Below are 27639 nucleotides of genomic sequence, written 5' to 3'. Positions count from 1 at the left end.
TCTGCACATGTACCCAAAACCTAAAATGCAATTTAAAAAATTTCAAAATATATTATTGTTACACGTTAAGTTCTGGAATGCATGTGCAAATCGTGCAGGTTTGTTACTTAGGTATAAACTTGCCATGGTGGTGGTTTCCTGCATCCATCGCCCCGTCATCTACTTTAGATATTTCTCCTAATGCTATCCCTCCCCAATCCCCTCACTCACTGCTATTTCTCATCTAGCTGCCCAATCCCAGGCCCCACTGTGTGATTTCCCCTCCCACTGTCCATGGGAACACTGGTTTTTTTCCAGATTCCTCTTATTTAGCTGAATTTCAGGTATACACTCTTTCTGGCTGGTTCTCTTATTGCTGCTCAATCTTTAGCATAACAACATGGTTATATTTTATAACTCCCTATAGTCTCCATTCTCTGGACTCTTATTGAAGTAACTAACTGCCCTGTTAAGTTGTCAGGAACAGTAACTATGAGTCTAGAAGATACAAACTGGGTTTCTTTAAATAGCTATTCCTTATGAAATGGTGGAAGAAAACAATTTCCAAACTAAACAAAGGAAAGTTATTTGACAAATAAAATAGATCAGGCACAGACAGTAAATAAATCATTTGCTCACCTCTGAGAAAACAAAACAACAACTGGATTGGGTTTTGTTTCTGCCAACTTTTAAATCTTTATAAATAGTAATTCATTTTATGGTTTACTCCATTGAATACCTGCAATAAACAAGCAAACTATAGCATTACATTTGCCCAGCTTTCCTATCATGGCCATAGAATAAATGAGCTGTTGGGCTGCCATGTATATATCTTTCTAAAATAGATTGAAAATATATGTAAATAATTCTGTCTTCTGAACTTAGGCGGCATGCAAAGATGCTTAAGAATGATCACAATAATGCAAAATTCATGACAACTCATTTGCTGTAATAGCAACTCTGAGTCACAATGAAGAATTTAAAGATACCTATGAGAAACAATTTCCATAAGAGAGTAACCTATGAGTACAAAACTTTTAAAGTAACAAAGTTCTCTGTTAACTTCAATAGCATAAGTACAATACTTTCACACCCTTCTAGGCAGACAATTGTAATGCAGGCCTCTCCAGAGATCTGAAATACACTGAGTTTGCTAAACATGGCATATTGTGAAAGTCTCAGAATTGTGGAGAATCCCCAATGGCAGTGAAAAGGTTATTTATTTTACCAAAGTCACATCCCATTAGAACACACACCATTCCACATCAGTTGAACAAATCCGATTCTGCAAACAAACAAATAATGAAAAAGAATGACAGTAGATAGAGAAGCAAAATATTTCATTTAAAGAATAGGATTCAATTCTTTTGGAGGGTAACTTGAAAGGAGTAGTCAAATTTTAGATGCATATGTCTTTTGATTATGCATCTAAATTCTGTTTGAAATGTACTAGCACTATGGAATAACAGATCAATTAAAGATGCATATACAAGATACATAGCCATTTACTTCAGCATGATTTGCAATAAAAACTCCTTGAAACATTTTAAACTTCCATCAACACAAAATAGTTTAAATGAAGTATGGTATGGACCAGGCTTAATGGGTCACACCTTTAATCCCAGCACTGTGGGAGGCCGATGATGGTGGATCACCTGAGGTCAGGAGTTTAAGACCAGCCTGACCAACATAACAAAACTCTGTCTCTACTAAAAATACAAAAATTAGCCAGGGGTGGTGGTGGGTGCCTATAATCCCAACTACTGGGTTGGCTGAGGCAGGAGAATCATTTGAACCTGGGAGGCAGAAGTTGCAGTGAGCTGAGTTCATGCCATTGCACTCCAGACAGGGCAACAGAGTGTGACTCCACCTCAAAAAAACAAAGTGTGGTACATATTCTGTGTCGCCTTAAAAAGAAAAAGAAAAAACAACTTTATATGCATGGATTGGAAAGATACCCATCAAATAAGAAAAAGTGTATTATGGTACTGTTTATACTTGTGGACAAAAGAATTATATACATATGTATATAATGCCTACATATGTATTTAAAGTGGCTTTAAAGAGTTACCCATAATTATCTCTGGAGTTGGAAATTAGAAACCAGAAAGGATTTTTCACTCACTATTTCACATATTCTATATTGTGTGTGTGTGTGTGTGTGTGTGTGTGTGTGTGTGTGTGTGTGTGTATTTACTATTACCCTATTTCAATTTGAAATACAATTAAAGGTAAAAAATTTATATATCATATAGTGTTGGTAATGGTATACAACTCCTCATACATTTATAAGGAAAGTGTTCATGGGTAACAGCTCCATGGGAGAAAATTTTGTAGTAGCTTTCAAAATCAAAATGCAGCCTTCCATATGGCTGGACATGGTGGCTCATGCTTGTATTCCCAACATTTTAGGTGGCCAAGGTGGGAGAATCACTTGAGATTAGGAGTTTAAGACCAGCCTGGGCAACATGGGAAGACTCCATATCTGCAAAAAATTAAAATATTAGCCGGGTGTGATGACACATGCCTGTAGTCTTGGCTATTCAGAACACCGAGCCCAGGAGATAGAGGCTGCAGTGAGCTGTGTTCATGCCACCACCTTTTAACCTGGGCAACAGAGCAAGACTCTGTCTTGAAAAACATAAACATAAAAATAATAAAATGCATATATTATTTGATCTAGCATTTTCTTCTCTAGAACTTTATCTTATAGCTGTATTGACACACACACCTGGGAGGTGAAAGTTGCAGTGAGCTGAGATCCTGAGTGACGATAGTCATTCAGTATTATGAATAAGCAAAAATGGGCATGTTCATGGTTAGAAAGAATCAATATCATGAAAATGGCCATACAGCCCAAAGCAATTTACAGATTCAACGCTATCCTCAACAAGCTACCAATGACCTTCTTCACAGAACTGAAAAAAAACACTGTAAACTTCATATGGAACCAAAAGAGAGCCCACATAGCCAAGTCAATTGTAAGTAAAAAGAACACAGCTGGAGGCATCACACTACCGGACTTCAAACTATACTACAAGGCTACAGTAATCAAAACAGCATGGTACTAGTAACAAAACAGAGATATAGACCAATGGAACAGAACAGAGGCATTGGAGGCAACACAACATATCTACAACCATACAATCTTTGACAAATCTAACAAAAACAAGCAATGGGAAAAGGATTTCCTGTTTAATAAATGGTGTTGGGAAAACTGGCTAGCTATGTGCAGAAAGCAGAAATGGGACCCCTTCCTGAAACCTTACACTAAAATTAACTACACATGGATTAAAGACTTAAACATAAGACCTAACACCACAAAAACCCTAGAAGAAAATCTAGGCAGAACCATTCAGGACATAGGAGTAGGCAAAGACTTCATGACCAAAACACCAAAAGCATTGGCAACAAAAGCCAAAATAGACAAATGGGACCTAATCAAACTCCACAGCTTCTGCACAACAAAAGAAACAGTCACTAGAGTGAATCGGCAACCAACAGAATGGGAAAAAAATTTTTAGTTTACCCATCTGACAAAGGGCTGATATCCAGAATTTACAAAGAACTCAAACAGATTTACAAGAAAAAAACAAACAAGCCCATTCAAAAATGGGCAAAGGATATGAACCGACACTTTACAAAAGAAGACATACATGAGGCCAACGAACATATGAAAAAAGGCTCATCATCACGGGTCATAAAAGAAATGCAAATCGAAACTACATTGAGATACCATCTCACCACAGTTAGAATGGCGATCATTAAAAAATCTGGAGACAACAGATGCTGGAGAGGATGTGGAGACATAGGAACACTTTTACACTGCTGGTGGGAGTGTAAATTAGTTCAACCATTGTGAAAGACAGTGTGGCGATTCCTCAAGGACCTAGAAATAGAAATTCCATTTAGCTCAGCAATCCCATTACTGGGTATATATCCAAAGGATTATAAATCATTCTACTCTAAGGACACATGCACATGAATGTTCATTGCAGCACTGTTTACAATAGCAAAGACCTGGAATCAAACCAAATGCCCAACAATGATAGACTGGACCGGGAAAATGTGGCACATATACACTATGGAATATTATGCAGCAATCAAAAACGATGAGTTCCCGTCCTTTGAAGGGACATGGATGAATCTGGAGAACATCATTCTGAGCAAACTGACACAAGAACAAAAAAAGAAATACCGCATGTTCTCACTCATAGGCGGGTGTTGAACAATGAGAACACATGGACACAGGGATGGGAGCACTACACACTGGGGTATGTTGGGGGGAATAGGGGAGTGACAGTGGGGGGTGGGGAGTTGTGGAGAGACAGCATGGGGAGAAAGCCAGATATAGGTGAAGGGGAGGAAGGCAACAAATCACACTGCCACGTGTGTACCTATGCAACTATCTTGCATGTTCTTCACATGTACCCCAAAACCTAAAATGCATTAAAAAATTTAAAAAAAACTGAAATGAAAATAAGTGAATAAATCTTTTCAAGATAAAAAAATAGGAAACTACCTTACAGTCTTTCAAATGTACATAAACAAATGAACTACTGTGTAATTTTTAAAAAGAATCAGTAAGCTCAATGGAATGTTACCATTTGTATTAATAGAAAAAGTTATAAATGCCCATATGTTTCTAAATACACAGAAGAATTTATGAAAGAAGTATTAAAAAGACTGCAAATTAGTTTCCTCTGGAGATCTAGTTAAAAAATGAAGGAGACTTAATTTTACTGTATATCCTTCTGTCCCTTTCAAATTGTGTATCATGTTTCTATGACTCCAAAAACTAATTTAAACAAATGTTTCATAAGAAATTTTACATAGCAGCCACAGATTTCTCTTTCATTTCAATAATAAGATTTCTTCCTTCCTTCCATAAACATTTATCAATAACTTATCATGTTCCAAGCACAGTTTAGGTCCTTAGGATATACTATGCAATAAAACAAAGTTTCTGTCCTTCTGAAGCTTATATTGATGGGGGGGGTGCAGGGCAGAGATTAACAATAACAGATATGTAATAAATAATATACTAGATCATATATAGTATAGTAGAAGGTGATAAGTACCATGGGAGGAAGGCAAGTAGATTAGGGTCAGTGGTATAGGAAATGCAGGGGTCAAGGGTGAAGTATTCAATAAGGTAGGCGAAAAGGTACCATTGAGAAGGTGGGACTGGAGCAAAGATTTGAAGAAGGTAGATATCTGGTGGGTGTCTAGAGAAAGAGTGTGGCAGGAAAAAAAAAGCTCAAGCAAAACTCTTGATATAGAAAGGTACCTGGTGCATTCAAGAAGCAGGAAGGCCAGTGGGGCTGGTGTGGAATGACTGAAAGAGAGTAGGAGATGAGATTAGAGAAATACCAAGGATTGTTTCCTCTAGGCTAGGACTTGTGTGCCATTGAAAGAACTTCATTTTTACTCAAAGGGAAACAGAACTATTGTAGAGTTTGAGAAGAGGCATGACATAATGTGGCTTACTTTTCCAAGGATCACTCCAGCAGTTGCATTAAAAACACATGGTATCAAAACATCACCTGTAGCCCAGAAACATATACACCTACAATGTACCCACAAATATTAAAATTTTTACACATGTAATAAATAGACGGTAAAGGAAAGGGTAAGCAGAGAGATCTTGAAAGCAGCTTCTGCATAACTCAGGTGAGAGATGCTGGAGCTCCTAACAGCAGCCATGGTGATGATGGTGGAAAGTGATCCAATGCGTTTGTTTATTTGTTTGTTTGAGATGGAGTCTTGCTCTGTCGCCCAGACTGGATTGCAGTGGGGCAGTCTTGGCTCACTGCAACCCTTATCTCCCAAGTTCAAGTGATTCCCCTGCTTCAGCCTCCTTAGTAGCTGAGATTACAGGCGTGTGCCACCATGCCTAATATTTGTATTTTTAGTAGAAATTAGGTTTTTCCATATTGTAGAGGCTAGTCATGAACTCTTGACCTCAGATGATCCACCACCTGCCTCGGCCTTCCAAAGTGCCAGGATTACAGGTGTGAGGCACTGTGCCTGGCCACTGATTGAATCTGATTAATGCCCATGGGACTTCCTGGTGGGCTGGATATGAACTCTAAGGGAGAAGACATAATTCCAAAACTCCTCCAACCCTTGGAAACATTCTCACCCACTGTCTTTGTGTGGCTTGCACAAGATAAATGCAAAGTGAAAAAGAATGATAATAACAGAATGCTAGCTGTCCAGAGTCTTACTTTGTACAAAGATTAGCATGAGCTGTTTGTCCTAAGATGGATAATTGTTGTCACTTTGATTTGATTTGATTTTGTCTATATATTGTCAGTTTTATTTTAATAAGGCCAGTGTTTAATTTCAATTTTCTTTCATGTTTATTTGATCATGTCTTCTTATTTACCTTATGCAAAACATCACAAAGTTCTATATCATTTTCCACAATTTTTATTGTAAAAAATTCTGAGTGTTACAAATTCTAGCTAAATAATCTTGTTAGATGCATCTGCTGCTAAGTAAATGTGTATCTTGTTTATGCCATTTTCTCACTGGCTAGGCATTTGTTGCTTACTCTTTGACCATTAGTAACTCAAACAGCCTCTTCCCAATTCATAAACAAAATAACATTTCCTCCAACAAGACAGGAAGTTAAAGAAAAACTAACAGGATAATCACTTCCCAAACTGGTAGTCCAAGATGTGAGGACTGCTCTGCATTTATCTTTTTGCAAAGGATTCCCCACTCTTACAGGGACAATTGCACACAGACTCACACCATCTGCCTTAGTTGCCATTCTCTTACAATGGGCCCAGGCCCAGGTTTGACCATTTTCCAGAGTACAAAAGGTCACTACATGACCATATTTCAGACCTTTCCCTTCTGTAACTACACAAAATCTGTGCTGGGTTTCCTTCACCCCTAGAGAATGGGACCTTTGGGATTTCATGCTTTGAAAAAAAGATTTCCTTTTAAAAAAAGAAAGTCTCAGTAGCCAGTACCATGGAACAGTGGTAATATTTAGAAACTATTGAAAAGATATTCCATATAGGTGAAAAACTTACTCAAATGTAGTAGTTCTTTGGTCAAAAATACAAGTAATATTACAGGCATTCTCTGCCTTTGCAATTCAAAGCTGTCAGATGGGCTAAATTTTCAAAGCCAGCATGTATTTTACAACTATGTTATCTTATCTTTGGACTTATTTGGATAAGTCCAAATGCACTTATTTTTGTATCTGTATTATTATTTAAGGCAAAGCAATGAGAAGTCTCTAATATGATACCAATCTCAGATTATCCTTAAAATAAGCCTTGTTATTAGCACTTTCTAAAATGAGAAGTAATATTTGTGTAAGGCAAAAGATAAAGGTATTTAAAAGAATTAAATAAAAAAACAAGAATTTATGGCAAGTGAAAATATAAAATACAGAGAAGTTATCCTTTATAATTGTGGGAGAAGCTTAACTAGCTTTTAAGTAATGGAGGTTTAAAATGTGGTCCTTTTGTGTCCTTGTGTATGTGAAATTTAATGAAATTAAATAAAATGTTAAAATGTTGATTATTCTTTCTTCACCAAATATTTATCAAGTGCATATTTCTTTTCAGGCACTCTTCTAAGCAGGAGGATATAGAGGTGTTCAAAACAGATGAAGATCTAGGTGCCTTCCTGTACTATACATTCTGTGAAAGAATTATAATTCCCCAAAGTGGTTTCTAGTCCCAAATTGTAATTGGTTCCACTCTCTGTAAGTAATTTTGAATGGAATAATGATATAATTTTATGTTTCAATAATGAAGAGTAAGAGTTAGCTATCAGATATTGAGCTTCTCAAAAACTATCACAAGGGCAAAAAGAAATTAGATTTTCACTTAGCAAAAGATATAATTAAAAAGAAAGCCATACTAAATACACATGACTTCTTGGCCTATATAGAGCTGAGAAATGTTTGTTCACTAGCTGTGTGGCCGTGGGCAGGTTTCCTAACCTCTCTGTGTCTCAGGTTCCTCATATATAAAGTGGAGATAAAAATATACTGACCTCATAGGGATTTTAAGATTATTTAATGAGTTAATAAAATCACAGTGGCACTGAACATAATTCTAAGGTATGAGACCATGGAGTAAGTTTTCAAAAATGTCAATTCAGACTATGTGAAACACATTTCTCCACATGATGCAGTAAATAATTGGTATTGATCTAAATTTCCTACAGTAAGCAGCTATGAAACTAGACAAAATATATGAAGCAACTGTTTGCAGGCAGAAACCAGAAACAATACAGGGCTGCGATCACAAAAGAGGCAAAATTCACAAGGCAATCACTGCTGTTGCTCCTGCCTGTTGCCTGGGAACAATTTCCCACCCATCTCACAAAGATATGGAGTCCAAGCAAAGCGTGATGCTCTAGCTGAACTGTGCAGGCAGAAATCAGAACTCAGAGCAAATGAAATGCCTACAATCTGCAGGATAGGGTGTGAAACATGAAGAAGCTGTGCAGAAGAGGCCATAGAAGTCCAAGTTGGGGGACACTCCTGTGAGTTCACAGCAGAAAGCCATGCTGTATTTATGAATACATATATTCTCCTGTGAGCTCTGACTGAAAGCCAGCTTTCATGGCCACAATGGCACAACAGATAAAGGTTGCTTTGTGCTTGAGAGTAGAATAAAGTTACTAGATGTGAAGCAGAGCTGGGAACAGAGCAGCTCCATGAACTACTGGAGTTTGGACTGCCAGAGTGGAAAGCATTTGCTAACAGCCCTGATAGGTGGCTGATACACCAAAAAGACCATGCCTCAGAAGAAAGGATCATTCCTTCATCAAACCTACTCCAGATACATGTTAACACAACCTGAAACTAAGTCTCAACATGTTCTGCTGAAGACAAACATTTTGGCACTTGAATCTTTCCAAGTTAGAGAGGCTTAGGACATAACTTAGATGTTCAACAAATATGCACTATCAAAGTATAAAGTAGTCTAGACAAGTTTAAAGGATTCAGCAAGTGAATTGTCTCCTAAAGCAAAAATCAACACGTTTCAGAATGTAACAGAATCTAGAATCAGAATGACATATTTCCCATATATTTAATATTCAATTCAAAAATCTCTGGAAATTAGCCAGGCATGGTGGCACACACCTGCACTCCTAGCTCCTCAAGAGACTGAGGCAGGAATATTGCTTGAGCCCAGGGGGTTAAGAATGCAGTGAACTGCACTCCAGCCTCAGTGACAGAGTAATACACTGTCTCGAAATAAATAATTTAATTAAAATAAAAGAAAAATGTGATCCACTGTGTAAATAAAAAAAAAATTTAGAGCAGTCAATAGAAACCAAACATATGATAGCCCATATTTTGGACTTACAAAGATTCTCAGTCAGTTATTTTAAACATGTCCAAAGAATAAAAAGAAAACATCATCAAAAAAGTAAAGGAAAGGGAGATTTTATTTAATCAAATAGACTGAATGTTTGTCTCCCCAAAGTGTGTATATCAGCATCTAATCCCCATTGTGATGGTATTGGGGGATAGGGTGTGTGGAGGTGATTAGGTCATAAGGGTAGAGCACTCACAAGTAGGAGTAATGCCCTTGAGAAAGGGACCCCAGAGAAACACTCTTTCCTGTTATCATATGAGGACACAGTGAGAAAGTGAACATTTTGAACAAAGAAGCAGGCCTTTACCAGACACTGAATCTGCTGCTGCCTTTTCTCCAGGCTTCGCAGCCTCCCAGAACTCTGAACAATAAATCTCTGTTATTATAAGCCACCTAATCTATGGTATTCTGTTATAGCAGCCCAAATGGACTAAGACACGTAATGAGTGAACATATAGGGAATCTCAACAGAGAAATGTAAACTGTAAAGAGAATCAAAGAGAAATTCCAGAACCAAAAAGTTTGATAACTGAAATAAATAAACCATGAGATGGGGTTGGATGGGGCAATAAAAAGAGGAATCATAAGAATAAAACATTGTAAAACATGATAAAGTATGAAAGTTTGTCCTGTAGTATCAGTTAAAATGTCTTTTTCCCAACAAATATAACCTAGACTGTATGTTTTTCAAACATTTATTTAAGGCATTTCTTTATTAGATTCAAATGTAAACTCTAGAATGCGTTCATTTTAAGGCACTTGGGAGGGGAACTATTGAGTTTATCAGAAGAGAAAAAAGTTCAAAACTGTTCTTACAAGGGTAAGGTAAAATGGGTAGATATATACTGAAACTAAGACTGGTAACCAGTAAAATCTCCTCCAAATTTGCAATGTGGAAAACAGTAAAAACATCTACACTTTTTGACAGCAATTATACAACAGAAATTTATTCTAAGGAATTAATTGGAGATGTACAGAAGTATTTAGATCTACAAAGTATTATTCCTAATTATTATTTTTGGTTGAGGAAAAATGGGGAAATACAAGGGACTATAGCAAATTGGAGTATATGTATGTGATGCAATAGTACGTGATGCTTTAAAATGATATTGTAAAACATTTAATGACAGAATATTCACCACATATGGAATTTCAGATTTTCTTAAAAGTGCATTTTTCACCTTTTAACATCTCTGAAATGAGATGTATGTTATAATCAATGGCATCTTACTGTTAGGGTCACCCCACATTGGGCATCACTGTCAGGGTCAGCACCTGCAGGGGTCTGTCCTGCAGATCCTGATTCATCAACAGATGAATAAAGTATGCTGACACATAGATAATATGCTTTGACAGCTCAGCTGAGGGTGGCCAGGTGGCTTACAGGCACCCTGGAGAATTCTATAAACAGTGCAATTGCTGACCCGTCCTTGCCAGTGAGACTCGCATTTATTTAGCAAAGTTTAATTGTCAAAGGCTTGAGTCAACACCACAAGAGTGAAGATTAAAGCACAGGATCTGATGCTGAAAGCAAACACCATTAGTGGATAATATCCCTGGTCAACCTCCCACCCCGAGACAGTCATCCGGCTCAAAGGTTAGTTTTAAGGCCACAGGAGTAAACAAGTTAGTTATGTAAACTTCTCCACATACCCTATTTGCTTTACTTATTACCTAAATGTAAGGGGGATTTAGGCTGCCTTCAGTGAAAACTTCTACTGAAACTATGAAGTCCTTCTAAAAGGGTTTGAGACTATATTCTATAAACTTTCTCTAATATTTTTTCCTTAATATTTTTACCACCACCCTGAGTAAATTTCCACATCTTACAATTATAACTGGCAGCTATTTTCTTCCTTAGTGGTCCATAAAGTAATGGTATAACTCACAGTAGATAGTGAGATAGTGTCTTATATTAAATGAAATACGTTAGTGTTAAATTTCAAATATATTTTCTACATTAGTATAATCTCTTATGACTCAGAGAGAGGCAGTCTTGTGTCAGGAATAAGAGTGTAGTCCATGAAACAGTTATCTGGGTTTTAATCTCACATCTGCCATCAATAGTTGTGCAATCTTGGGCAAGTTTCTTAAGAAGATGTCCCTCAGTTTCCCCAAAGTGAGCAGAGATTATAATAATATCCATTTCATATGGTTGTTCTGAGGACTAAAAGTTTTGAGAATAGCATTTGGTACATAGGACACATTCCAAAAAAGATAATTGTTATTACATACAAAACATATATATATACATGAAAAAACTGTACAAAAAGATATTAACTGTGATTATCTTGGTATGGCATGAACACCAGTGATTTTTTTTACTTTTTAGGGTTTTCCAAGTTGTCTGTAATATATGTGTATTAGTTATGTAATTAGAAAAATAACATAATTTTAAGATAAACTAAAACACGTTATATTAAAAACTCTTTGACACTGAGAATATATATGGTATAATGGTTACATGAAAAAAGTAGGGGGAGGACTCAAGATGGCGCTGTGAGAACAACCCAGGATTGGAGCTCTTCTCGTTGAATCCGCAAACGGTGAGTCAGAGCGGCATTTCCAGACTGATGTTTGTTGCCCACAGAACGGGGAAACTCCCAAGTATAAAAAAGACACGGGACGCCAGGCAGTAGGTCTGCCTGGCGAAGCCGGCAGCCGGGGCGGCGGCAGCCGGCCCTACCCAGCAATCCCCACAGGGCGCACTTGTCCGGGTGCCCTGTTGAACCGGCAACCTGAGACTTGAGAGGGCTGGACTTGAGACTGAACTAGACTTGGACAGTAGGCCAGCCCAGGGGATTGCAGGGATTGGGATACCCAGTGGGACGAACAAAACCGCGATTTCAAACTATCCCGAGCAGATGGTCCGAGATGCTCTGTGAAGGAGGGGCGTCCACCACTACCGAGGCAACCCGCCCCAACTGAGATACACGCCCACTGCTGATGCAGCCAGCCATTGCCGAGGCAACCCGCCCCAACTGAGATACACGCCCACTGCTGACGCAGCCAGCCGTTGCTGAGGCAACACGCTACAACGAAGAGACTCCGCGCAGGGCATGGCGGAGACCACAGCAGAGCCGGCAGGAACAGCGCGAATCACATAACAGCAGGGCGGAGCCTCGGCAGCCAAACAGTGGCGAGTCTGCCTTCTAGCTGGGCAGGACACCTGATCGGACATCCAAAAATAAAGCCCAAACCCCTCAACACAGAGCATTTGAGAGAAAAAAAAAAGGGGGGGTTTTTTTAATGAGCTCTGTTGCAGCAGAATAAAACATAGCGGCCTAACAGCCCTGAATGAACAACAGAGTGCACAGCTCAGCAATTAAACCCCTATAAAGTACAAACTGTCTCCTCAAGCGCTCCCTGACCCCTCTATATCCAAAAGACTGACATTAGGCAGGCATCATCCTGGGACAAAGAGAGCAGAAAAAGAAACTGGTAGCATCCCTAGCTGTGCCACAGCTACTAGAGGTGCACCCCAGACAAGCAGGGTCTGGAGCGGACCTCAGCAGTCGTACAGCGAAGGGGCTAGACTGGTAGAAGGAAAACCAAGCAACAGAAATACTTCATCATCAACATTCTGGGTGTCCACTCAGAGACCCAAACGAAAAGTCAGCAACTACGCAGGCGATCAGCGGACAAATCCACAAAGATGGGAAGAAACCAGCGCAAAAAGGAGGAAAAAACCCGAAACCAGAACACCTCGCCTCCTACAAAGGACCAAAACTCCTCACCAGCAAGGGAGCAAAGCTGGACGAAGAATGACTGTGACGAAATGACGAAATTAGACTTCAGAAGATGGATAATGAGAAACTTTTGTGAGCTAAAAGATCATGTATTAAATCAATGCAAAGAAACTAAGAACCTTGAAAAAAGATTTGAAAAAAGATTCGAGAAAATGATACCAAGAATGGATACCTTAGAGAGGAATATGAATGAATTAAAGGAGCTGAAAAACACAATACGAGAACTTCGCGAAGCAAACGCAAGTTTCAATAGCCGAATTGACCAAGCAGAAGAAAGAATATCTGAAGTCGAAGACCAACTCAATGAAATAAAACGAGAAACCAAGATCAGAGAAAAAAGCGCAAAAAGGAATGAACAAAGTCTCCAAGAAATGTAGGACTATGTGAAAAGACCTAACCTACGTTTGATAGGTGTACCAGAAGGGGACGAAGAGAATGAATCCAAGCTGGAAAATACTCTTCAGGACATCATCCAGGAAAATTTCCCCCACCTAGCAAGACAAGCCAACACTCAATTGCAGGAAATACAGAGAACACCACAAAGATATTCCGCAAGAAGAGCAACCCCAAGGCACATAATCATCAGATTCAACAGGGTTGAAATAAAGGAGAGAATACTAAGGGCAGCCAGAGAGAAAGGTCGGGTCACCCACAAAGGGAAGCCCATCAGACTCACAGCAGATCTCTCGGCAGAAACACTACAAGCCAGAAGAGAGTGGGGGCCAATATTCAACATTCTTAAAGAAAAGAACTTTCAACCCAGAATTTCATATCCAGCCAAACTGAGCTTCAGAAGTGAAGGAATAATAAAATCCTTTGCGAACAAGCAAGTACTCAGAGATTTTGTCACCACCAGGCCTGCTTTACAAGAGCTCCTAAAAGAGGCACTACAAATAGAAAGGATCAAGCAGTACCAGCCATTCCAAAATCACACTGAATGCTAAAGAGCTTCAACATAATGAAGAATCTACAACAACTAACAGGCAAAACAGCCACTTAGCATTAAAATGGCAGTATCAAATTCACACATAACAATATTAACCTTGAATGTAAATGGACTAAATGCACCAATAAAAAGACACAGACTGGCAAATTGGATAAAAATCCAAAACCCATCAGTGTGCTGTATCCAGGAAACCCATCTCACATGCAAGGATACACAAAGGCTCAAAATAAAGGGATGGAGGAAGATTTACCAAGCTAACGGAAAGCAAAAAAAAGCAGGAGTTGCAATTCTCATCTCTGATAAAATAGACTTTAAAGCAACAAAGATCAAAAGAGACAAAGAAGGCCATTACATAATGGTAAAAGGATCGATACAACAAGAAGAGCTAACGATCCTAAACATATATGGACCCAACACAGGAGCACCCAGATACATAAGGCAAGTTCTTAATGACTTACAAAAGGACTTAGACTCCCACACAATAATAGTGGGAGACTTTAACACTCCACTGTCAATACTAGACAGATCAACCAGACAGAAAATCAACAAGGATATCCAGGGCTTGAACTCAGACCTGGAGCAAGCAAACCTGGTGGACATTTACAGAACTCTCCACCCCAAATCCACAGAATACACATTCTTCTCAGCACCACATCACACCTACTCTAAAATTGACCACATAATTGGAAGTAAAGCACTGCTCAACAAATGCAAAACAACTGAAATCATAACAAACAGCCTCTCAGACCATAGTGCAATCAAGTTAGAACTCAGAATTCAGAAACCGACCCAGAACCGCACAGCTTCATGGAAACTGAACAACTGGCTCTTGAATGTTGACTGGGTAAACAACGAAATGAAGGCAGAAATAAAGAAGTTCTTCGAAACCAATGAGAACGAAGACACAACGTGCCAGAACCTCTGGGACACATTTAAAGCAGTCTCTAGAGGAAAGTATATAGCAATAAGTGCCCATATGAGGAGAATGGAGAGATCCAAAATTGACACCCTATCGTCAAAATTGAAAGAGCTAGAGGAGCAAGATCAAAAAAACTCAAAACCCAGCAGAAGACAAGAAATAACTAAGATCAGAGCTGAGCTGAAGGAGATTGAGACACGAAAAACCCTTCAAAAAAATCAATAAATCCAAGAGCTGGTTTTTTGAAAAGATCAACAAAATAGACAGACCACTAGCCAGATTGATTAAAAATAAAAGAGAGAACAACCAAATAGATGCAATAAAAAATGATAAAGGGGAAATCACCACAGATTCCACAGAAATTCAAACCATCATCAGAGAATATTACAAACAACTATATGCACATAAACTAGTAAACCTGGAAGAAATGGATAAATTCCTGGACTCCTGTGTCCTCCCAAGCCTAAACCAGGAGGAAGCTGAAAATATGAATAGACCAATAACAAGGTCTGAAGTCGAGGCAGCAATTAAGAGCCTACCTCACAAAAAAAGCCCAGGTCCAGACGGGTTCACAGCCGAATTCTACCAGACACACAAGGAGGAGCTGGTACCATTCCTTCTAAAACTATTTCAAACAATCCAAAAAGAGGGAATCCTTCCCAAATCATTTTATGAGACCAATATCATCCTGATACCAAAACCCGGCAGAGACCCAACGAGAAAAGAAAACTTCAGGCCAATATCCATGATGAACATAGATGCAAAAATCTTCAATAAAATATTGGCAAGCCGATTGCAACAGCAAATCAAAAAACTTATTCATCATGATCAAGTAGGATTCATCCCGAGGATGCAAGGCTGGTTCAACATACGCAAGTCTATAAACTTAATTCACCACATAAACAGAACCAAAAACAAAAACCACATGATTATCTCAATTGACGCAGAGAAGGCATTTGACAAAATTCAACAGCCCTTTATGCTAAAAACCCTCAATAAACTCGGTATCGATGGAACGTATCTCAAAGTAATAAAAGCTATTTATGACAAACCAACAGCCAATATCATACTGAATGGGCAAAAACTGGAAGCATTCTCTTTGAAATCTGGCACTAGACAAGGATGCCCTCTCTCACCACTCCTATTCAATATAGTACTGGAAGTTCTAGCCAGAGCAATCAGGCAAGAAAAAGAAATAAAGGGTATTCAAATAGGAAAGGTGGAAGCCAAATTGTCTCTATTTGCAGACGACATGATAGTATACCTAGAAGACCCCATTGCCTCAGCCCAAAAACTCCTGAAACTGATAAACAACTTCAGCAAAGTCTCAGGATATAAAATCAATGTGCAAAAATCACAAGCATTCCTATACACCAATAACAGACTTAAAGAAATCCAAATCAAGAGCTAACTGCCATTCGCAATTGCTACAAAAAGAATAAAATACCTTGGAATACAACTCACAAGGAACGTAAGGGACCTCTTCAAGGAGAACTACAAACCACTGCTCAACGAAATTAGAGAGGACACAAACAGATGGAGAAACATTCCATGTTCATGGTTAGGAAGAATTAATATCGTGAAAATGGCTATACTGACCAAAGTAATTTACAGAATCAATGCTATCCCCATCAAGCTACCATTGACTTTCTTCACAGAACTGGAAAAACCACCATGAACTTCATATGGAACCAAAAGAGAGCCCGCATAGCCAAGTCAATTCTAAGCAAAAAGAACACAGCGGGGGGCATCACACTACCGGATTTCAAACTATACTACAAGGCTACAGTAATCAAAACAGCATGGTACTGGTACCAAAACAGAGATATAGACCAATGGAACAAAACAGAGGCAACGGAGGCAACACAACATACATACAACTATACAATCTTTGATAAACCTGACAAAAACAAGCAATGGGGCAAGGATTCCATGTTTAACAAATGGTGTTGGGAAAACTGGCTAGCCATGTGCAGAAAGCAGAAACTGGACCCCTTCCTGACACCTTACACTAAAATTAACTCCAGATGGATTAAAGACTTAAACATAAGACCTGGCACCATAAAAACCCTAGAAGGAAATCTAGGCAAAACTATCCAGGACATAGGAGTAGGCAAGGACTTCATGAACAAAACACCAAAAGCATTGGCAACAAAAGCCAAAATAGACAAATGGGACCTAATCAAACTCCACAGCTTCTGCACGGCAAAAGAAACAGTCACTAGAGTGGATCGGCAACCAACGGAATGGGAAAAAATTTTCGCAGTCTACCCATCTGACAAAGGGCTGATATCCAGAATTTACAAAGAGCTCAAGCAGATTTACAGGAAAAAACAAAAAAGCCCATTCAAAAGTGGGCAAAGGATATGAACAGATACTTTATGAAAGAAGACATATATGAGGCCAACAATCATATGAAAAAATGCTCATCAGAGAGATGCAAATCAAAACCACATTGAGATACCATCTCACGCCAGTTAGAATGGCGATCATTAAAAAATCTGGAGACAACAGATGCTGGAGAGGATGTGGAGAAAAAGAAACACTTTTACACTGTTGGTGGGAGTGTAAATTAGTTCAACCATTGTGGAAGACAGTGTGGCGATTCCTCAAGGCCTTAGAAATAGAAATTCCATTTGACCCAGCAATCCCATTACTGGGTATATATCCAAAAGACTATAAATCGTTCTACTATAAGGACACATGTACACGAATGTTCATTGCAGCACTGTTTACAATAACAAAGACCTGGAATCAACCAAAATGCCCATTGATGATAGACTGGATTGGAAAAATGTGGCACATATACACCATGGAATATTATGCAGCAATCAGAAATGATGAGTTTGTGTCGTTTGTAGGGACATGGATGAATCTGGAGAACATCATCCTCAGCAAACTGACACAAGAACAGAAAATGAAACACCGCATATTCTCACTCATAGGTGGGTGATGAAAAATGAGAACACATGGACACAGAAAGGGTAGTACTAAACACTGGGGTCTATTGGGGGGAAAAGGGGAGGGCCAGTGGGAGGGGGAGGTGGGGAGGGATAGCCTGGGGAGAAATGCCAAATGTGGGTGAAGGGGAGAAGAATAACAAAGCACACTGCCATGTGTGTACCTACGCAACTGTCTTGCATGCTCTGCTCATGTACCCCAAAACCTATAATCCAATAAAAAATTAAAAAAAAAAAAAGAAAAAAGTATATGGTGATTTGAATTTTGTAAAAGTTATATAGGTATGGGAAAATCTAGAGGAAAATGTCTCTGAATGGTATAATTTATATACAGCTCTTTTAAAATAAGCCTTTATATATTTCTTTTTAAAACTTGCTACAGAGAAGACATTGTTTTATAGTTAAAAAGTATGAGTGCTATTTTTTAAATTAAATGTGAAACGTTTTGTGAAGTAGCAAGTAGATTCATCAAGTCAACCTGGGCAAGAGCCATAGTCTACACAACCAATCCAGTAAAAATGACTCTGACCTTAAATGAATGACTCAATTGAATGAATCAATCTACTGTGATCTAACTCTTTCCAAACCGGATCCTCCCCAGATGATGTCTAGCAAGCCACATTTTCCTTAGTCACAGCTCACTCAAATCAGAGGGCTTACATCTAAGTCTTTATTATTTTTTCCCCTTGATTCTTACAAGATTACAAAAAGATAATTTTTTAAGTATAATGAGCAAGGACAAATTCGTCAAGTTCATGATTGGAATCTGTCAAAATATTAATTTCTCTGCTCTGGTTTAACAGAATTTCTTCCTGGAATTTTGAATCAGAAAAAATCTGAGCTCTTGATAAAGCCACTTCACTTCTCCAAGGTTAAGATGTGGTTTTTATTTTCACCTGTAAAATAAAAATAATAAAACGTACCTGACAAGTTGTTCAGAGAAATAAACAAGAGAGTGGATGTCAAGTACCCAGCTCACAGCCTACCAAATGGGTTAGAAAAAACAACTCTGTTAAATCAAGTTTAGCCTAAAGATGTCTCTTTACATATTTTACGTTTGGCCTAAAGGTTTTTCTGTACAACATGAACTATAATAAGTGGAGGTGTAAACAGAGTGGAGCGTCTACTTATGCCAATCACTGAGTTTGGGCCGATCAAATGTAGCCTGATGTTGGAACTGTGTTCAAATAAGGCAAATGCCTGCCGGCTGTCATCCACCTATTTCTGTACCTCACTTCCATTTTCTGTACCTCACTTTCCTTCTCCTGTTCATAAATCTTCTGCCATCACATGGCTGCACTGGCTCCACTGGATTCCCTGAGCTTCTCTTGGCTCAAAAGTCTGCCTAATTTGCAAATTGCTTATTGCTCAGTTCAAATCCTTTAAATTTAAATAGGCTGAAGTTTTTCTTTTATCAACTCAGACACACTTTAAAGCCTCCTTTAGTTAAAAATTCCAGAACTGGACTTTGCATTAAGTTCTGTCTCAGCACTAAGCTTTTAAACACACTTATTAGGTCTTACTTGGTGTTCTCATATATAGGCCACTTATTCAAATTTAACTCTAAATATGCAATATGGGGGCTGAAAAAAATTTTTAAAGGAGAAAGAAGAATTTGGAAATGAATATTTAGGGAAAAGTTATGACAAATTATAATACACTTTATGTGAACAAGGAAAAAGCTAATAATGTATTTTATGATCATAAAAGTAGTGTGTGTATTCTATGTCTGCTGAACAGTGTGCTAAGCACTTTATGTTGAGAATCATATGTCATTACAAAAGTAATGTGTGTTATGTATGTAATATCCATGTTACAAACATGCACATATATCCTTGAATCTGAAACTAAAAAAAATTAATATGTGAACTCAGTTCAAGGGGCTGAGTTCTCATAGCCAGTAAAGTCAAAGAGTGAAGACTCTTGTCCTGAGAAAGTCTGTGGAAAGTGGTCATCAGGTTTTAGATAATATCTCATAAACCCATGTTAGATTTGGACTAGAAAATGTACATGGATGTGATCACAGTTTGGTGTAAATACAATGACAAAACATGGAAGTAGGAGCCTTATCAGGAGACCTGAAGATTCAGACAAACATTGCCTAATTTACCAGGATTATGTCACAGCAAAGAGTATGTCTCTTGCCTTTGTTCAAATTTACAGTGAAAAGGAAGTGATTTTGAAAATTTGTTCTATCACAGAAATGTGCACTGGAATGTCTAGGGAAAGGTGATGGCCTGACCTTGACCTGCAGCTGTAAATCTCAATATAAAAAACAAAACCACAATTTACCTTGTGATGAAGTACAACTCTCCAAATTTACTTATTTATTGAATATTATTTTAAAACTACACATCTCAGTCCAAGATTGCAAAGAATAAATAAATACTTTTAATACACAGGAGATAATCATTCTCACAACAATAAGTTTAAATATAAGATGAAAAGATTTATTGTGGAAACTATAATCATTTTCCTTGTCAATTACATGTCATTAAAAATTATAGCTATAGTATTAAAATGATAATAACCAATAATATCTTTAGTTATTGGTCTTCCTTGTAAACATTTGTTACCAAGATCATAGATGATTTCAGACAGGCATTGTAGAAATGGAAAAAATATTTGTTGGGGTGAATGAATGTGTGATTTCTCTAGGTCAATAAAAGACTCTGATCAAAGACATTTTTTAACCTTCCAGATGACACAAGCAAGATAAACTTGTAAAAAATTCTGCTGAAAGGAGTGGAAAGCATTGTGCTCTGCGTCCTGGTTGGCAGTGTCAGAACATCTCTCCCCAGTGAAGCAAAACTTTAAAAGAAATTTACTTTGGTAGGCTTATGTTCATGTGAAACTGTGTTCCCAAAACTACCAGGACTCTGAACCTATTGGAGAAGATTACTTTTATTCAATTCAGCACCATTTTCTGAAATTGTTAGATATAATGCAATGGCATCTTCTTGGCACACCACTTGAAATATTTTTTATATATCTAAGCAAGCACGGTTATAATAGAAAGTGAGATATTTTCAATATTGTTTTTCTTTTTTCAAAGTAAAACATGTTTTTTCAAAGAAGTTTTAAACTTTGACCTGGGCATGTGGGAAGAGCACAATGCTATGGATTGTCTCTGTTACATGTTTACTCCTTTCTTCTCTCATTAGAGATATCTAAATAGGATTACAACACCCTCCAATCAGTGATTTGTTCTCTCTTTCTCCCACTCATACACACAGGCTCATCCTATTGCAGACCACTCAGCCATGGTAAGAGATGCCTGCCTTGCCTGTTTCACTGTTCCCCTCACTTCTATGGCGATCTCTCCTCCAAAGGCTCCTGATTCTATAGCAAATTAATGGGACATTTTTTGCACAAGTTTCAATTGAAAGAGAAAAATTTGTGTTGAGATTTTTCTCCTTTCAAAATAAATAGCGTTACTGTGTTTATGGTAGGAATAGGAGAGAGGAACTGTATATCCTTACATTTTAGAGCAGCATTCATGAACAAAAGAAAGTTTTTGAGAAAATTATTGCTAGTTTATTTCAGACAAAATACTAGTATCTAAGCACATCTGTGGAAACAACATGGAGGCAGCTTTCTCATCTTTGACTCTAAATTAATTATAGGATCAACGGCATCACAGACTGAGGCTCTCAATAGGAATCTTTTCTTTCTAAGAGCACATTGGCTGTAGCCTTAGGCTGTCTCTCCTGACTTGTATGTCTTCACTTGTCCACTGGGCTGCCATTCCCATGGCTTCTCCTACAGATACAACCTTGGCTGTTCAGATTTTTGACGCTCGTCCAAGATGACAACTGAAATAATGGTGAATGTGCAGATTAAAATGAAAATAAGGTCTGGAAACCACTAAAAGATAGTCAAAGAGGGCTTTAAACTGAAAAGTAATAGCCATAGATGTAGAAAAGAAAACGAAAACAGAATTAAGTGATGTCATCAAAACCAAGCCAAGAGAGGTTTGAGAAAGTGGGAATGATTCACAATGAAAAATGCACCAAGGAGGACAGACACTAAGACAAAAAAGGAATTAAATTTAGCTTTATGGAGATTACTGGTGGCTTGGATAAGACAATAGCGTTCACTGAGAGGTAAATGAGAGGTGAGAAGTACAGACAACATCTAATTCATTTCATGTCATTTATATATTGACACATCTGTCTCCTTTGAGAGACTGTAAATTCCTCCAGGGCATTGTCTGTCTTACCTCTGCCTCACTCAAGAACCTCACATAGAGCAGAAATAGATTGGCCAAATAGTAAATATAAAGATCTGGGAAATAAAAAAGGTACTTGAATTAATACCCCTCTTATTACTGAAAATGTCATTAAGAAGAATATAGATTGGCATTTTGTGTTCAAATAAAAATCAACACCATTGGAAAACAGTGATGATTACCACTCTCTGATGGGAAACCAACCCAATTAATGACCACCCTTTCCCGACAGAGAAAGCCATTATTGAAATTTCACATACATTATTACATTATAGCATGGATATAAAAGTATTTTTTTCCACACTGGAGTCTTCTGCTTTGCTGATAATCTTACTATTACATTAGCACTCTGGATAAATGTGCTATTCATTTGATTACATAAAACAAATATCTTATTGAACTGCAGTCATGATGACTACACTTTGTGTGCTTTATAAAAACCACAGGGAGAAGGCTTTTTTCAGACAGACTTTCTGTGTAGCTGAACATGTACCATTCTTGGTTGGTCAAGCACATAATATTTTAATGCTCCAGATACGACAGACTTCAGAGTACCAATGTTAGAATAAATAAAAATATTCTTCTTTTTCCAGAGAAAGTTACTCTCCTGCATCAGATCTAAGTTACCATCTCAAAGAAGAATCAAGCTCTGAAAAGAGAGAAAGAATTAATAATATATTGTGTTCAGCCAACCTGATGAGAATTCTCAGTCCCCAGTGAAAATATGAATTAATGTGAGCCAGGAATAGACCTTGGGAATACTGACCTCCCATGACTCAGTAATTCAAAACAGATTCTTTCCCCTCAATTTGTATTTTAAAAGTGCAAAATGAGATAAAAAACAAAACTCTTTCAATGTTTTCTTTCAGTTCCCAGAATGTATAATCTATGAAAAACACCTATAATTCAGACAGTGGATCTTTCTGTTGTACAAATACAGGGTAAGTAATTACAATTAAAATTTGGAAATCATTTATAAATATTGACACTGGATTCCTTCAAGTGTGCACAAGTGGTTTTGAAAGCTGGTGAGTGGAAAAGATGCTAATAGATACAAGACTTCGCTTTGGTTTGCTTGATTTTTAATTTTTTGTTTTACTTGATAGTAGCAAAAGATCACTTATGGTTTTGTCCTATTCTGTGCATATTATGGTGGCTGAGCTATGAGTAAAATCAGGAGGAGCTATGAAAGTGATGCAGATAGACATGTAAAACTCTTATTTCTTCCTTTCAGTAACTATTATCTTGGGAAAATTACTTAACCACTCAAAGCCTAAAATTTCCCATTTAAAAAAAGTGTGTAGATGATTGTACCCACTGCATAGGATGGTGTGAGGACACTTGACCCATATGGAGAACTCTATTTAAATACAGAATCATTTTTCCCTCTATGTAAATATATTTGTAGATTGTATCAGCTGGAGAGCTATGAGTTGTGAGAAGAGATGGAGAGTATTCTCTACTCCTGCACAATTCCACCCTTGCTTGAAGATATTCCTTGTCGTGGTGGGCTTGGTCTCCAGGAAGAAAGTACTGAAAGTGAAGTATTCTCTTTGGGGTTTCCAAATCTGCTTTTATTAGTGGACACCAATGATCCTAGATCTTTCTCAGTCTAAAGAGTGCAAAAGAATACTGGACTTGAAATCTGAAGGCTTGAGTTTGAATTTTGCTTTCCCATTTACAAAGCACTAGTGCTTACTTAGCTTACATAAATCTCAACTTTAAATTTCCAGAAATCTCAACCCCCTTTTAAAAAATTAAATACAGACGGCCGAGACTGTGTCCACCCGCGAGCACAGAGCCTCGTCCTTGCTGTTCCATCGCCCGTCCACACCCGCTGCCAGCTCACCATGGATGATGATATCGCTGCACTTGTTGTCGACAACAGCTCTGGCATGTGCAAGGCCAGCTTCATGGGCGACGATGCTCCCCGGGCCGTCTTCCCCTCCATCGTGGGGCGCCCCAGGCACCAGGGTGTGATGGTGGGCATGGGTCAGAAGAACCCCTATGTGGGTGACGAGGCCCAGAGCAAGAGAGGCATCCTGATCCTGAGTACCCCATCGAGCATGGCATTGTCACCAACTGGGACGACATGGAGAAGATCTGGCACTGCACTTTCTACAACAAGCTGCGTGTGGCTCCTGAGGAGCACCCCGTACTGCTTACTGAGGCCTCCCTGAACCCCAAGGCCAACCATGAGAAGATGACCCAGATCATGTTTGAGACCTTCAACACCCCAGCCATGTATGTGGCCATCCAGGCTGTGCTTTCCTTGTACGCCTCTGGCCCTACCACTGGCATCATGAAGGACTCTGGTGATGGGGTCACCCACACTGTGCCCATCTATTAGGGATATGCCCTCCCCCTACCATCCTGCGTCTGGACCTGGCTGGCCAGGACCTGACTGACTACCTCATGAAGATCCTCACCGAGAGCAGCTACAGCTTCACCACCACAGCTGAGCAGGAAATCATGCGTGACATCAAGAAGAAGCTGTGCTACGTCACCCTGGACTTTGAGCAGGAGATGGCCACAGCGGCCTCCAACTCCTCCCTGGAGAAGAGCTATTAGCTGCCCGATGGTCAGGTCATCACCATCGGCAACGAACGGTTCCACTGCCCTGAGGCGCTCTTCCAGCCTTCTTTCCTGGGCATGGAATCTTGTGGCATCCACGAAACTACCTTTAACTCCATCATGAAATGTGACATGGACATCTGCCAAGACCTGTATGCCAACATAGTGCTGTCTGGTGGTACTACCATGTACCCTGGAATCGCTGACAGGATGCAGAAGGAGATCACCGCCCTGGCACCCAGCATGATGAAGATCAAGATCATTGCTCCTCCCAAGTACAAGTGCTTAGTGTGGATTGGTGGCTCCATCTTGGCCTCGCTGTCCACCTTCCAACAAATGTGTATCAGCAAGCAGGATTATCATGAGTCCGGCCCCTCCATCGTCCACTGCAAGTGCTTCTAGGCGGACTGTGACTTAGTTGCATTACACCCTTTCTTGACAAAACCTAACTTGCGCAGAAAACAAGACGAGATTGGCATGGCTTTATTTGTTTTTTGTTTTGTTTTGTTTTGTTTTTTTGGCTTGACTCAGGATTTAAGAACTAGAACAGTGAAGGTGACAGTAGTCGGTTGGAGCGAGCATCCCCCAAAGTTCTACAATGTGGCTGAGGACTTGATTGTGTACATTTTTTTAAGTCATTCCAAATATCGTGAGATGCATTGTTACAGGAAGTCCCTTGCCCTCCCAAAAGCCACCTCACTTCTCTCTAAGGAGAATGGCCCAGTCCTCTCCCGAGTCCACATGGGGAAGGTAACAGCATTGCTTTTGTTGTAAATTATGTAATAAAAAAATTTTTTAATTTCACCTTAATACTTTTTTTATTATGTTTTCTTTTGAAAGATTTTAGACTCTGGCTACCCCTTTGTTTGTCCCTCAACTTGAGATGTATGAAGGCTTTTTGTCTCCCTGGGAGTGGGTGGAGGCAGCCAGGGCTTACCTGTACACTGACTTGAAACCAGTTGAATAAAGTGCACACCTTAAAAATAATTAAATACAATTTTTAAAGTGTTTACATTTTTTAAATGCCATATAAAATAAAGATTAGATGAGGTAATACCAGCCAAATCTTGATACTCAATAAGATAATCATTTAATGTGTGTAACTATGGATGCTAACATAAAATAGAAATTTGGCTCCTATATACTGATGCTAGTAAACGTACAAAATCTTAAAACTTAATACTAAGGTATCATTTGATCCATAATATTCCCCATGAATTATCCTTTTATCTCTTCCAGACACAGAAAGTTCTTAGTGTTAATACAAAGCCAGGATATTTTCTACATAGTAAAAGAAAGGCACTGGCTTCTTTTTTACTATTAGTATGTTAGACACGTGAAATAGAGTGAAGAGATAGAACCAGTCACATTTCTGAGACATTGGTTACTAAATTTCTCCAACTGGAGATTAACTCATGATGTGAAATCCTGGCACATAGCTGATCACTGGGCTATTGGATGGAGTTGAGGGAGGCCTATGAAGATGGGGATGGATAGTGAGAGAAAAGACAATGAGTCCAAAAGCCACTGAAAATAGTACTGTCTACTGTGAAATATGTTTTAGGAAAAAGTTAGGCAACGGGATTCTGCTTAGCTAGATAAGTCCAATTTTAACTAAAATGTGCCCAGATATATGCAAACAGATAAAAATTTATTTTTTTATTTTCTTGCTTTTTATAGATCCTAGAAAGTATATAATCCTCAACTCAATTGTAACTCAAGTCTCTGTAATTTATTAAACAGTATTTCTCTCCCCACACCCTGCTCCCACAGTTAACTTTGTGCTGCAAACAGGGTCTGCAATGGAACTTACTCACTAGTGGTCAGGAATCCTCCCCACTCCCTTAGGAAACCTTATTCAAAAGTAGTGAAGTACAATCAAAATGCCCTTCTGCTATATGATGCCTTCCATCGTGTAATGATGTAGCAAAAAAAAAAAAAAACACACACCAAATTCTAACACCTTGATATTGGACTTTCCACTCTCCAGAACTGTAATCCAATAAATTTCTCATTATTATAAATTACCCAGTCTGTGACAGTCTACCAATGAAGTTCATAGCTCTACTAATGTAAGAAAATATATTTAATTAGCAACACACAATTACATCCTGTTTAAAAGAAAATTATTTTATTGTTAACAAATAAATATTTGTTTAAAATTATATTTAATTTTCATGGCTATAATTTCTGAAATTATAATCATCTCTTCTCAATCTGTGAAATGTGTTGTGAATATAATCTAAAACAACACCTTACCTTTGGCCATGGGATCCTGAAGTGGTCACTGAGGCTCAGGCAGGTGAAATGATATAGTTCAAGTCTCCTGACACCAGACCCACCTCTTTTTAATTGGTTTCAAGTTGTTTTATCCATTACTAATAATTCAAAAGGAAGAATCTGAAATAAGACTAAGGGAAAAATATTTCTGAGAAGTCATATTAAATTAAATGGACTTATTCTTTAAAATAATTTTAGATGTGGAACAGTGTTATAATGTAAAATACCAAAAAGGGGGATAAAAGTAAGCTATGGAAGAAAACAGCCTTTAAGGGTGAACTCCTGCAAAGAAATTAAGAAACTACTTATCAGAGGCAAAGGAATACCTTCAGAAGGGAAAAGAAACTGTGAAGAAAATGCAATTTTCTCTGCCAGAATGAACTTACTTTGAATGAAATCACATTGGTTTCACTGAGATTATGTCATTTTAGTGAATTTCATGGCATTGCTTGTAGCCATGCTAACTTGCTCAGTAGACAAAGAAAATATTAAAAGTAAAAACATAAAGTAAGAAGCAATCTGCTTATTGAGCTTATTTAATAATTTGAAGATAATACTGAAATTTAGTGAACCTAGTTGCTGCTTTTCTTAGAAAACCTCTGTGATCACTTGAACTATCTGTTTAGGAAAACCAGATAA

The 27639-nt window shown here is 38.3% G+C and overlaps 1 pseudogene; it reads left to right on the top strand.

Annotated features, from left to right (window-relative positions):
• Positions 1-23967: 23967 nt before the first annotated feature.
• LOC100409331 (actin, cytoplasmic 1 pseudogene) lies at positions 23968-25122 on the top strand (annotated as a pseudogene).
• Positions 25123-27639: the final 2517 nt, after the last annotated feature.

The sequence above is a fragment of the Callithrix jacchus genome, chromosome 3, assembly GCF_049354715.1.
Source record: "Callithrix jacchus isolate 240 chromosome 3, calJac240_pri, whole genome shotgun sequence".
In the NCBI taxonomy this organism is placed as follows: Eukaryota; Metazoa; Chordata; class Mammalia; order Primates; family Cebidae; genus Callithrix; species Callithrix jacchus.
Note: the sequence above shows the minus strand (reverse complement) of the source record. Positions and strands in the feature narration are given on the sequence as shown.